At 43.2% G+C, this 14,627-nt stretch overlaps 1 protein-coding gene across 5 annotated transcripts in view; it reads right to left on the minus strand.

Moving 5' to 3' along the window:
- Positions 1-14,627, minus strand: part of gria4b (glutamate receptor, ionotropic, AMPA 4b) — a 163,061-nt gene that overhangs the window by 117,090 nt on the left and 31,344 nt on the right. The gene's annotated exons all lie outside the window — the stretch shown is intronic.

A 14,627-nucleotide genomic window follows, 5' to 3' on the forward strand; every position in this document is an offset into this window, starting at 1 on the left:
TCTTTGCTTGACATCATGGGAAAATCAAAAGAAATCAGCCAAGACCTCAGAAAGAAAATTGGAGACCTCCACAAGTCTGGTTTATTCTTGGGAGCAATTTCCAAATGCCTGAAGGTACCACATTCATCTGTACAAACAATACTACGCAAGTATAAACACCATGGGACCACACAGCCGTCATACCGCTCAGGAAGGAGACGTGTTCGGTCTCCTAGAGATAAACGTGCAAATCAATCCCAGAATAACAGCAAAGGACCTTGTGAAGATGCTGGAGGAAACCTGAAAGGCTGTTCAGCAAGGAAGAAGCCACTGCTCCAAAACCGCCATAAAAAAGCCAGACTACGGTTTGCAACTGCACATGGAGACAAAGATCGTACTTTTTGGAGAAAGGTCTTCTGGTCTGATGAATCAAAAATAGAACTGTTTGGACATAATGACCATTGTTATGTTTGGAGGAAAAAGGAGGAGGCTTGCAAGCCGAAGAACACCATCCCAACCGTGAAGCACGGGGGTGGCAGCATCATGTTGTGGGGGTGCTTTGCTACAGGATGGACTGGTGCACCTCACAAAATAGATGGCATCATGAGGGAGGAAAATTATGTGGATATATTGAAGCAACATCTCAAGACATCAGTCAGGAAGTTAAAGCTTGGTCGCATATGGGATTTCCAAATGGAAAATGACCCCAAGAATACTTCCAAAGTTGTGCCAAAATGGCTTAAGGACAACATAGTCAAGGTATTGGAGTGGCCATTACAAAGTCCTGACCTCAATCCCATAGACCATTTGTGGGCAGAACTGAAAACGCGTGTGCGAGCAAGGAGGCCTACAAACCTGACTCTGTTACACTAGCTCTGTCAGGAGGAATGGGCCAAAATTCACAACAACTTATTGTGGAAGGCTACCCGAAACGTTTGACCCAAGTTAAACAATTTAAAGGCAATGCTACAAAATACTAATTGGGTGTATGTAAACTTCTGACCCACTGGGAATGTGATGAAAGAAATAAAAGCTGAAATAAATCAATCTCTCTACTATTATTCTGACATTTCCCATTCTTAAAATAAAGTGGCGATCCTAACTGGGATTTACTAGGATTAAATGTCAGGAATTGTGAAACACTGAGCTTAAATCTATTTGGCTAAGGTGTATGGAAACTTCCGACTTCAACTGTATGTCCTAATATGTGCACCATACAAACGCCCGGCCAACCTCAAACAGTGCTGCCAGTGATAAATCAGAGATGAGGAGGAGGAAGTGGTGTTTGAAGCACACAACCAAGTGAGCATGTTCCTGTTAAACAGTGACACACAAACATGCCAGCCGGGTACAGGACGTAATTATGCCTGAACACGTTGGTCCTGCGTTAGGGCAAGCAGCAAGGGAGCGCCGTGCTCCCTGAACACCGCCACAGGGACATAGAGGCGGGGGAGGCGTTGAGGGGGAGAAGTCACAGGCAAATTAAGCAATCGCCATCTGGATGTTCAGACTGTTCAGATGACTGACTGAAGACTTCGCTAAGCACTGCTACAACACTGGGTTACACACAGGGACACGCAAAATACATACACATACTGTAAACAAATGCGCACGCACACACACAAACACACACGCACGCAAGCAGACACCACAGGCAGACAGACACCTGCGCCTAAAGACAGACACAGGTACACACTCACACTGACACACATACAAAACTGAAGAGCTTGCTGAGTTTGAATTGGATTTTTCGGATGATAAGAAAGCAAATCTAATTAGGAAGATTTTAGGAAAGTAGCAAAGTGCACTGAGCACCATTCATCTTCACTCCTCACTGCTAGGTGGGATTACTGGGACAGGAGAGTTTCCTGTACTGAACTGATGTGTGTGTCTTGTTTTTCTCTGCTACCCCGACACACACACACACACACACACACACACACACACACACACACACACACACACACACACACACACACACACACACACACACACACACACACACACACATACCTACAGATACGGACGTATGTTACAATTCGTAGCAAGTTAGGAGAGCCTTTTAGCTATCCCTTTTCCTAACCTTATGTTAAAGTCACTTCTGTCCGTAGCTGTGTAACATCTAGTCAAAATACTCCTCTACTGACGTAACAGTGTTTCTGGATAATCCCCAGAAGGGGGGCTTCTATAGATAATGATAGAGAAATCATCCCTATATAGTTTCCATTGAGGCAATCGCCATTTTGAAGTAGTCCATTGTCTTCATGACATTTCTATTTTTTTATTTCACCTTTATTTAACCAGTTAGGCAAATTGAAAACTGTGTGCAACTGCGACCTGTCCAAGATAAAGCAAAGCAGTGCGACAAAAACAACAACACAAACAAACGTACAGTCAATAACACAAAAGAAAAGAAAAATTGAAAAATCTATGTACAGTGTGTGCAAATGTAGAAGAGTAGGGAGGTAGGCAATAAATACGTCAGAGGTGAAAATAATTACAATTCAGCATTAATATTGGAGTGATAGATGTGCAGATGATGATGTGCAAGTAGAGATACTGCGGTGCAAAAGATCAAGAGGGTAAGTAATAATATGGGGATGAGGTGTGCTATTTACAGATTGGCTGTGTACAGGTACAGTGATCGGTATGCTGCTCAGACAGCTGATGCTTAAAGTTAGAGAGGGAGATAAAAGACTCCAGCTTCAGAGATTTTTGCCATTTGTTCCAGTCATTGGCAGCAGAGAGCTGGAAGGAAAGGAGGCCAAAGGAAGTGTTGGCTTTGGGGATGACCAATGCAATATACCAGCTGGAGCACGTGCTACGGGTGGGTGTTGCTATGGTGACCAGTGAACTGAGATAGAGCGGGGCTATATATAGCAAAGACTTATAGATGACGTGGAGCCAGTGGGTTTGGCGACGGATATATAGTGAGGGCCAGCCAACGAGAGCATGCAGGTCGCAGTGGTGGGTATTATATGGGGCTTTGGTGATAAAACGGATGGCACTGTGATAGACTACATCCAGCTTGCTGAGTAGAGTGTTGGGGGCTATTTTGTAAATGACATCGCCAAAGTCAAGGATCGGTAGGATAGTCAGTTTTACGAGGGTACGTTTGGCGGCATGAGTGAAGGAGGCTTTATTGCGAAATAGGAAGCGGATTCTAGATTTTATTTTGGATTGGAGATGCTTAATGTGAGTCTGGAAGGAGAGTTTAAAGTCAAACCAGACACCTAGGTATTTGTAGTTGTCCACATATTCTAGGTCAGAACCGTCCAGAGTAGTGATGCTAGTCGGGTGGGAGGGTGCGGGCAGGAATCGGTTGAAGAGCATGCACTCAGTTTTACCAGCATTTAAAAGCAGTTGGAGGCCACGGAAGGAGTGTTGTATGGCGTTGAAGCTCGTTTGGACGTTTGTTAGCACAGTGTCCAAAGAAGGGCCAGATGTATACAGAATGGGGTCGTCAGCGTAGAGGTGGATCAGAGAATCACCAGCAGCAAGACAGACATCATTGATATGTACAGAGAAAAGAGTCGGCCCGAGAATTGAACCCTGTGGCACCCCCATAGAGACTGCCAGAGGTCCGGACAACAGGCCCCCTGATTTGACACACTGAATTGACACTCTGTCTGAGAAGTAGTTGGTGAACCAGGCAAGGCAGTCATTTGAGAAACCAAGGCTATTGAGTCTGCCGATAAGAATGTTGCTGCAGGGGGTGCTGAGATGTTGGCCAGGGTAGGGGTAGCCAGGTGGAAAGCACGGCCAGCCCTGGAAAAATGCTTGGCTGAAAAATGATTGGCTGATTCCTCTTGATGAGCTGGTTGGACATGACTCCAGCAGGGTCATTAGTAGGGATCAGCCAATGAAGTTGGACATCCCACCCAGTTGACTACATTAATATGATGGAAGCCCTCAATGGATCTGTCCATGCTAACGCAGGCTTTTGGCCACTAGAGTACTCTATCATTCTCTATGGAGGCTACATGAAAGTGGAACCAATAAAGCACACAAGCTGCACCCCTGCTGCACCCATGTCACTGTGATGAGGAGCGACACCAAAGTCGAGATCACACTGATAACCACAGAGTTAAAGGGACTACATTAATAAAAAAACAAACAGCAGTTAAAAGGAGGGCAGCCGGTAGTGGGTTTGTGTGGAACACTTCTCAGTTAGGATTCAAAGTCAGCCGCGTGAATGAACACACACTCCATGTTAGGGCTTTTTTTTTAGCAAATTGGGACTTGTTTTTCAAGGTTACAGTTTAACTTCAGAAACATGTGCAGCAGTGGAGGCTGCCTAGGGAAGGACGCCTCATAATAATGGCTGGAACGGAGTGAATGGAATTGCATCAAACACATCCATGTGAGCCGTCCTCCCCTAGGCAGCCTCGACTGCTGCGCATGTCTCTAAAGTTTAACTGTAACCTTGAAAAATGACTTACAGCCATTACCACTCCAGCCATTACCACGAGCCCGTCCTCCCCAATTAAGGTGCCACCAACCTCTTGTGATGCGCAGTCCCGCAGGCACAAAGTACTTGTAAGGAATGTAGTGGGTGAGAGTAGAACACTAGTGGTGGAATATTAATGGTGTGTTGAATGCTTTTGAATTCTGCATGTTTATGAAGATTTTATCCGACACATATGCCACAGCAAACTGTGTGTGAGTTCATGGGCGTGTGCATACTGTACAGTGTGTGTGCGTTTGTGTGCTTTAAACCGTGCCTATGTCTGTATACGTATGTGTATTTGTGTGCTTGTGCGTCTGCCTCACACACACAGCATATGCCCACTCTAGCAGTAGTCCCTCTATACTTTTACTACTACCCTACTTTGCTCCTCCAGGTCCGGGCAGGGTCCAATCCAATAGACTTCAGTGACTGTGCTGCAGTGCAATGACTTGGACCCTCTCCTCCTCTATCTCTCCATAAATCTTCATCATTGCCTGAGATACTGTGTTTGTGACCTCATTATGGAAGGCATCGACACCGTCTGGGACCTGGATTTATCTACCGCTACCTCCGCTCTATCCTCTGCACTGCTTACTCTCTTTCTGTGTCTGTGTCTCCGTCGCTCTCTTTCTGTGTATTTGTCAGTCTGGCCCTCTGTGACTCTCTATCTGTCTCTCTCTCTCTCTCTCTCTCTGTGTCTCTCGCTATCTCTCTGTCATTACACCTCACCAGAGATGGCACAGGAGAATAGGCATTGGAGGAACTCTCCCCTTCCAATCGTTTATTTTGTCTATTCGTTTTTCCGCCTTATTATACAAGGAAAACGGCACCAATGTTTGACGGCACCGACGGGGATGGCAACATCGCGACTAGCTTTTATGCAACTCTGCAGTATTTTGTTTATGTACTATTGTTTTTTACGTTATTAGCTCAGGAATTGTTTTCTGTCATTTTAACTGCAATTTAACTTATTCCAGAGGCTGACCCAAAACAACGCCGGCGAAGGGGAGGTACTCGAGGTGGTATTCTGGCCCAACTTAGGAATGCGTACACACCACCCACCACTCCCAAGTATTTTACTCGCTAATGTCCAATCTCTGGATAATAAGATTGATGAGCTCAAGGCGAGAGTTGCTTTTCAGAGAGACACCAGGGATTGTAAAATACTCTGCTTCACGGAAACATGGCTCTCTGGACATATAATGTCTGACTCTGTAAAGCCAGTTGGGTATTCAGTACATCGTGCCGACAGGAAAAAAAACATTGCTCCGGGAAGCAGGAGGGTGGAGTTATATGTTTTATGATTAACGACTTATGGTGTAACTGTGATAACATACAGGAACTCACCCGACCTAGAATACCTCACAATCAAATGCCGACCGTACTCATTCCCGAGATAATTTTCTTCAATAATAGCCACAGCGACGATGGCTCTCAAAGGATATGAAACAACATCTCCACTCCACTGATCCTCAACACTGCGCCCCCACGAGGGTGCGTTCTCAGCCCTCTCCTGTACTCCCTGTTCACCCATGACTGCGTGGCCATGCACGCCTCCAACTCAATCATAAAGTTTGTAGACGACACTACAGTGGTAGGCTTGATTACCAATAATGACGAGACGGCCTACAGGGAGGAAGTGAGGGCCCTTGGAGTGTGGTGTCAGGAAAATAACCTCTCACTCAACATCAACAAATCAAAGGAGATGATCATGGACTTCAAGAAACTGCAGAGGGAGCACCCCCCTATCCACATCGACTCAACAGTAGTGGAGAAGGTGGAAAGCTTTAAGTTCCTCGGCCTACACATTACGGACAAACTGAAATGGTCCACACAGACAGCGTGGAGAAGAAGGCGCAACAGTACCTCTTCAACCTCAGGAGGCTGAAGAAATTTGACTTGTCACCGAAAACACACACACTTTTACAGATGCACAATCGAGAGCATCCTGTCGGGCTGTATCACCACCTGGTACAGCAACTGCACCGCCCTCAACCGCAATGCTCTCCAGAGGGTAGTGCGGTCTTCCCAACTCATCACCGGGGGCAAACTACCTGTCCTCCAGGACACCTACAACACCCGATGTCACAGGAAGGCCACAAAGATCATCAAAGACAACAACCACCTGAGCCACTGCCTGTTCACCCCGCTATTATCCAGAAGGCAAGGTCAATACAGGTGCATCAAAGCAGGGACAGAGAGACCTAAAAATAGCTTCTATCTCAAAACAGCTTCTATCTCAGGGGCATCAGACTGCTAAACAGTCATCACTAGCAGATGAGAGGCAGCTGCCTGTAGACATAGATTAGGAAACACTAGCCACTTTAATAATGTTCCGTATCTAGCATTACTCATCTCACACTACTCACACTACTCCACTACTCCACGGTATCTTAGTCACTTTTAAATTGTGTTTACATATTGCATCAGCCATCTCATATGTACATACTGTATTGTATTGTATCCTACACCACTGACTGTTAAACAGCCATCTCCAGCACATCAGAGGCTGCTGCCTTTAGACAGATTAGGAATCACTGGCCACTTTAAGGAAATGAAACACTAGCCACTTTAATGATGTCTCCGTATCTTGCATTACTCATCTCATATGTATATATTGTACTCTACTCGCACTACTGGTAAGGTGGGTCATCTTCACTGTACTAAAAGGGGGAACCTCAGGAGGAATCATACAGTCTTTCAGTATCCTGTCTGTCTGTCTGTCTGTCTGTCTGTCTGTCTGTCTGTCTGTCTGTCTGTCTGTCTGTCTGTCTGTCTGTCTGTCTGTCTGTCTGTCTGTCTGTCTCCTGATTTATAAACATTTCAAAATGTAGCAGGAGTGCAACATAACCCTACAAAACAGAACAAAACGGGGTCGTGTTCATCACAGTATATCGCAGAAAAAACGATACGCGACGGAAAACAAATTCAAGCATTTCCAATTGGACAAGGTCAAATAGAACCTCTCAGTTCTAACGTTTTTCTTCCCATTTCATGCCTACTTAACACAACCCAGGGCTTTTTGCTGTGAGGAGATGTGCGACTGACCAAATATGGACACCTTACAAGTGGAAAAGCATCTGAGGCTTTAGTGTGTTGTCGGGTACCTGCTATTTGACAATGTATTCTGGTGCTTTGGCCACACAACTCCCCTTAGACCTGAACATGAGCGCATTTAGTGTGCATAAGATACTGTACACACACACATTCTGTAGGCCTATGTGTAGATGCATGCGGGCACACAAACAGACACATACACCAGCCCTGAGGCTCTTACAAGAAGGCTAGCGAGTGTAGCAAACGCAATCCCCCTTTTAATGTAGGGCTGAGCAAACCACCACGCGTGGAATAGCTTAATCTATCCCCTCTACCGCCATCCTCCCTCCAGCCGGAGAGGGGAGAAAAGACACAGCGGGCCTGAGCTGTGTTCCTGTCGTATCCACTAGCCTCTTTGACTTGTCTCCTGTCTTTCATGCCCACTGCTGTAAGCACTGGTTAGGTTACAGGAATATGATGGATGTACAGTATATATCCAGGACAAAAGATAAGGAAAGGACACCATGTAAAGAGTGTTGAGCTACAGCCATACCGTTTTATAAACCTACGCAGGTCGTAGCAGACTGCAGGACTAAAACAGAGGAGTTACAGTATGTACATCATTCATTAAAGCCACTATCCCTCTCTCACGGTTCGCTCACTGCACCTGTGGTCCTGTGTGGCTCAGTTGGTAGAGCATATGAAAAGGTATGCACGCGCTACTGTCATTTTGGATAAAGGGTGTCTGCTAAATGGCATATATTATATACAGCCTCTCTCTCTGTTCAGAACTATTGTCACCACAGTGAGACCGCCATACATCCAGGGCAGTCCATGGTCCAGTCCATGATGGACACTGTAGACTACAGGCCTGTCCATGGTGGATCCACTGTCAAGTACCGCACACCGTGTTGACTCTAGGAGACTCTAGGATACGGACAGCGCAGGGACGTCACTGAGGGGGGAGGGGTGTCAGGGAGTTGTCACTCCACATCAGGCCTCTCCTCCTCTCCTCTGTCCCTGGAGCGTTTTCTCTCTCTCTCTCTCTGTATCCCTTCCGCTCTCTCTCTCTCTCTCCCCCTCCCCCTCTTTCTATCTGTCCCTCTTTACCCTTCTCTCCCTCTCTACCCCCTCCCTCCCCCATCCTCCCTCCCCACTGTTTCTCTCTCTGTCTCTATTAGTTCTCTCTTAGTTCAATCCCATGCTCACCCAAACAGAACACCAGCCATGTCCCATAGGAGTGCCACTTTACACCAAAACACACACCTTAACCCCGTTCCCTGTAGTCTCTGTACACCCTCAGTGCATGACAAAGCCTCCAGCCCTCTGATCTAACACGAAAGGAGCAGAGAATGGGAAGATAAATAGTTTTTTTGCTTGCAGAGTTCAATGCAGCAAAGCCAACGGTTTAAGTCAAACGAAGACCCACAGTGGTCTAAACATAGAATTAAATACAGTGGTGGAAAAAGTACCCAATTGTCATACTTGAGTTAAAGAAAATGACTCAAGTAAAAGTGACCCAGTAAAATACTACTTGAGTAAAAGTAAAAAAGTATTTGGTTTTAAATATACTTAAGTATTAAAAGTAAATGTAATCGCTAAAATAAATAATTTCAAATTATTTACATTAAGCAACCCAGAAGGCATGATTTTCTTGTTTTTTAAATTTACGGACAGTCATAATTTACAAACAAAGCATTTCTGTTTAGTGAGTCCGCCAGATCAGAGGCAGTAGGGATGACCAGGGATGTTCTCTTGATAAGTGCGTGAATTAGACAATGTTCGTGTCCTGCCTGGCATTCAAAATGTAACGAGTACTTTTGGCTGTCAGGGAAAATGACCGGAGTAAAAGTACCTTTTTTCTTTAGGAATGCAGTGGAGTAAAAGTAAAAGTTGTAAAAAATATAAATAGTAAAGTAAAGTACACATACCCCGAAAAACTACTTAAGTAGTACTTTAAAGTATTTTTACTTAAGTACTGTACACCACTGATTAAATAGAACAATATATATCTATATGGGTCTAAACTCATGAACGAATTGCAAAAATCGCTGAAGTTGGAGACTTTTATCTCCCTCACCAACTTCAAACATCTGCTATCCGAGCAGCTAACCGATCGCTGCAGCTGTACATAGTCTATTGGTAAATAGCCCACCCATTTTCACCTACCTCATCCCCATACTGTTTTTATTTATTTATTTTTATTTCTGCTCTTTTGCACACCAATCTCTACCTGTACATAACCATCTGATCATTTATCACTCCAGTGTTAATCTGCATAATTGTAATTATTTGCCTACCTTCTCATGCCTTTTGCACACAATGTATATATAGACTCCCCTTTTTTCTACTGTGTTATTGACTTGTTAATTGTTTACTCCATGTGTAACTCTGTGTTGTCTGTTCACACTGCTATGCCTTATCTTGGCCAGGTCGCAGTTGCAAATGAGAACTTGTTCTCAACTAGCCTACCTGGTTAAATAAAGGTGAAATAAAAAAAAAAAAAATAGAAATAAAAAGTATGTGTGTGTGTGTCAATGTGTGAGTTTTCATTTCATTTCAAGTACTTTACACCTACACTACCTGTCAAAAGTTTTAGAGCACCTACTCATTCAAGGATTTTTCTTCATTTTTACTATTTTCTACATTGTAGAATAATAGTGAAAACATCAAACTACGAACACATATGGAATCATGTAGTAACCAAAAAAGTGTTAAACATAATCCAAATATATTTTATATTATATTCAAATAGCCACCCTTTGCCTTGATGACAGCTTTGCACACTCTTGGCATTCTCTCAACCAGCTTCACCTGGAATGCTTTATCAACAGTCTTGAAGGAGTTCCCACATATGCTGAGCACTTGTTGGCTGCTTTCCTGCTGCTTTTTCCATATTGTTATTTCATAGTTTTGATGTCTTCACTATTATTTTTTTTTTAAATTGACCGGTAGTGTACATCTAAGAATGTACAACATTTTTAACCGAAATTAGCAAAATATCTATCAAGTTAAATACATTTTTTTTAGGTTAATGCTGTTTGAAGCTATAAATTGAAGCTATACATTTTTTACCCAAAATAGCTGGTTGATGTGAATATGGAACGTTTTGCTTGGCTCCTTTTAGGTTTTGCACCAAATGTTGCTATTTGGGACTCAGCCTTAATGCTATTCAATACATAAAAAACAGACTGACTGCTTTGTATGCATTAGATACCGGAAATAAATAAAAGTTACTTGAGCACATGATTCAGTTGCCACATTCTGCTGATTTATTTATTATATTTCACTAACGAACTGAGATTAATAGTTCCTTATTTGCATAAATGGTTCATAAGAAACCCATTATGACAGTTGGATTGCATATCTGAAAAATATGGGCCTTGGTACAGTATTGTAGAGTGTAAGTCAATCAGGGGAACGTTAGATCAGGCCTAGGTGCTGGTCCAGGACATTAGTGTGTGTTCGTGCACTAACGTCCTGGTTGAGTACAAGACTCCATGAACAAAATGATTGAAAAATGTGTTTAGTGACTGGATTCAATATACCTGTGTTTCTCACCAAAGTAAAGATGCGGCTTTCTTTGCCGCCAGATTGGCTGTGGTCCATGAGCATTCCGCTCATAGCAGCCAAATTCCCAATAAAAAAGATTATCCAGGGCTTCCTCTTGCACTCTCTATGCTCTAGCATGTCCTCGTCCTTACTGTAGGCCTTGCTCTCATTAGCCCTCTGTAACATTTAGTGGGCATCATGTCTCCAGATAGAGGATGGGTTGACTTTCAGGTCCTGTCCTTGGAAGTATCACTCTATGCAAGTCCTCATTAGCCCCCAACTTACACAAATCTATCTCTCTCTCTCGCTCAAAAAGAGAAGCTACAAAACTTTGAACATTCTTTACCAGGAAGGAAGGAGGGAAGGATGGAGGGAAGGAAGGAAAGAAGCATCATCTGGTGTGTGTGCCTCATTAATCCACCCTTAGCTCCTCTTGGAGAGGAAAAGAAAAGAGAGAGGAGACATGAAAGAAGGGGAGTGAGAGGAGGAGAACTGGAGAGAGAGAGGGGGGTGAGGTGAGGGAGAGAGGAGTAGAGAGAAACAGGAAATCAAGAGGGGGATAGAGGATGGAATACGAGGTGGCATGCGACTGCAGAATACCTCTGTCTGTGTGTCTATCCGTCCGCCCCTCCTTCTGCTTGCCTGCCTGTCTGCCTGCCTGTCTGCCTGCCTGCCTGCCTGCATCTGGTGCTCAGCTCAGCCTGCCTGTCCTGTGGTCGGTCGATCGGTATGTATGCAGAAAGACAGATCGGTATCCCCCCCGCGGGACGGTTGAGCTAACGTGCACTAATGTGATTAGCATAAGGTTGAAAGTAACAGGAACATTTCCCAGGACATAGACATATCTGATATGGGCATAAAGCTTAAAAAATTGTTAATCTAACTGCACTGTCCAATGTACAGTAGCCATTACAGTGAAATAATACCATGCTATTGTTTGAGGAGAGTGCACAGTTATGAACTTGAAAATGTATAACATTTTGAACAGAAATGCAATGGTTCATTGGATAAGCCTAAAACTTTGCACATACAATCAATCGTTCATTGCACCTTAACTGATAATAATAAATTGTGGCTTTTCTTTTCCATTTCAAAAATAATAAAACATGTAATATAATGTTTTTTTCTTTGTATTATCTTTCCCAGATCTAGTGTGTTATATTCTCCTACATTAATTTCATATTTCCACAAACTTCAAAGTGTTTCCTTTCAAATGGTATCAAGAATATGTATATCCTTGCTTCAAGTCCTGAGCTACAGGAAGTTCAATTTGGGTATGTCATTTTAGGTGAAAATTAAAAAAATTGGTCCGATCCTTAAGAGGTTTTAAACGCCATGGCACAACATCACACCCCAGATGTTCCAAACAGATTTCTCACCCATCACAGACCTCTGAGCTACTGTAAAAGAGGAGTCTCTCTCTCAAAATTCAATTCAAAGGGCTTTATTGGCATGGGAAACATGTGTTTACATTGCCAAAGCAAGTGAAATAGATAATAAACAAAAGTGAAATAAAACAATCAAAAATGAACAGCAAACATTACACTCACAAAAGTCAACGGAATAGAGACGTTTCAAATGTCATATTATGGCTAGGTACAGTGTTATAACGATGCGCAAATAGTACAAAAGGGGAAATTTTACTCCTCTCTTATTCCGCTAGTCTTCTGCTCCCTCCTTTCCCACCCTATTCTTTGTTTCTCCCTCCTTTCTTTCCCTCTCTCTTTCGCTCTCCCTCTCTTCTTCCCTCCCTAACTCATTCCTCCCTTTCTCCCTCTTTCTCTGCAAATTGTAAACATGGTATTGGAACGGACCCTGTACACAGCTTCTTACTTTCCCTGTGTTCTTATTTTTAGTGCAACGTTGATATTGATTATTGCATTGTGGGGCTTTGAGTTTGCAAGAAAGGCATTTCACTGCACTTGTGCACGTAACATTAAAACGTGAAACTCTCTCCTCTCCATCTCTCTCTCTACTGTATCTTTTATACAGTATGTCATCCAACCCACTCCCCTCGGGAACTTCCAAAATGCCAAGGATTCCTGACTATTTATTTCTGTTATTTCTCATTGGGAGAATTACTGTGCATCATCACAAGGCAGCACCCGGCGAATTAGCCGATTCAGCGGAATTACACCGAGCGCACGTTCCAAAAACACAGAGAGCGAGGGAAGGAGAGATGGAGAGAGGAAGGGCGAGGAAGAGGGAGAGAGAATTCTGCAAAAATATCCTGTGTACAACATAAAACACCAAATAATGCATGCAGAGCAGAATTAGGCTGATACCCTCTAATTATCAAAATCCAGAAAAATTCAAAAATCCAGAAAAATCCAGAAAAGAGACGTTAAATTCTACAACGACCTAAAAGGAAGCGATACCCAAACCTTCCATAACAAAGCCATCCCCTATAGTGTCACGACCGTCGTAAGAACATTCGGAACAAAGCGCAGCGTGACATGGGTTCCACATATTTATTGAAGTGAAACGCACAAAACAATAAAGCACAAACTAAACGTGCTGTCAATGCCATGCTCACAGGCAACTACACATAAACAAGATCCCACAAAACACAGTGTGGAAATGGCTGCCTAAATATGATCCCCAATCAGAGACAACGATAAACAGCTGCCTCTGATTGGGAACCATACCAGGCCAACATAGAAATAAACAACCTAGATTACCCACCCTAGTCACACCCCAACCTAACCAAAATAAAGAATAAAAAGGCTCTCTATGGTCAAGGCGTGACATACAGAGAGAGGAACCTGGAGAAGAGTCCCCTAAGCTAGCTGGTCCTGGGGCTCTGCTTACAAAAACAAACAGACCCAAAGAGCCCCAGGACAGCAACACAATTAGACCCAACCGAATCATATGGAAACAAAAAGATAATTACTTGACAGATTGGAAAGAATTAACACAAAAACAGAGAAAACTAGAATGCTATTTCGCACTAAACAGAGAGTACACAGTGGTAGAATAACTGACTACTGTGACTGACCCAAACGTAAGGAAAGCTTTGGCTGTGTACAGACTCAGTCAGCATGGACTTGCTATTGAGTTAGGCCGCCGTAGACAGACCTGGCTCTCAAGAAAAGACAGGCTATGTGCACTCTGCCCACAAAATGAGGTGTAAAATGAACTTCACTTTGTAACCTTCTGCCAAATGTGCGACCATAGAGACACATATTTCCCTCAGATTACACAGATCCACAAAGAATTTGAAAACAAACCCGATTTTGATAAACTCCCATATCTATTGGGTGAAATACCACAGTGTGCCGTCACAGCCACAATATTTGTGACCTGTCACCACAAGAAAATTGCAACCAGTGAAGAACAAACACCATTGTAAATACAACCCATATTTATGTTTAGATCATTTCCCTTTTGTACTTTTAACTATTTGCACATTGTTACAACACTGTATATAGACATAATATACATATTGTAAATGTCTTTATTCTTATGGAACTTCTGTGAGTGTAATGTTTACTGTTCATTTTTATTGTTTATTTCACTTCTGTTTATTATCTACTTCACTTGCTTTGGCATTGTTAACTTATGTTCCCAATGCCAATAAATCCCTTAAAATGAAATTGAGAGGGAGAGA

Source organism: Oncorhynchus mykiss, chromosome 12, assembly GCF_013265735.2.
Source record: "Oncorhynchus mykiss isolate Arlee chromosome 12, USDA_OmykA_1.1, whole genome shotgun sequence".
Taxonomy (NCBI): Eukaryota; Metazoa; Chordata; class Actinopteri; order Salmoniformes; family Salmonidae; genus Oncorhynchus; species Oncorhynchus mykiss.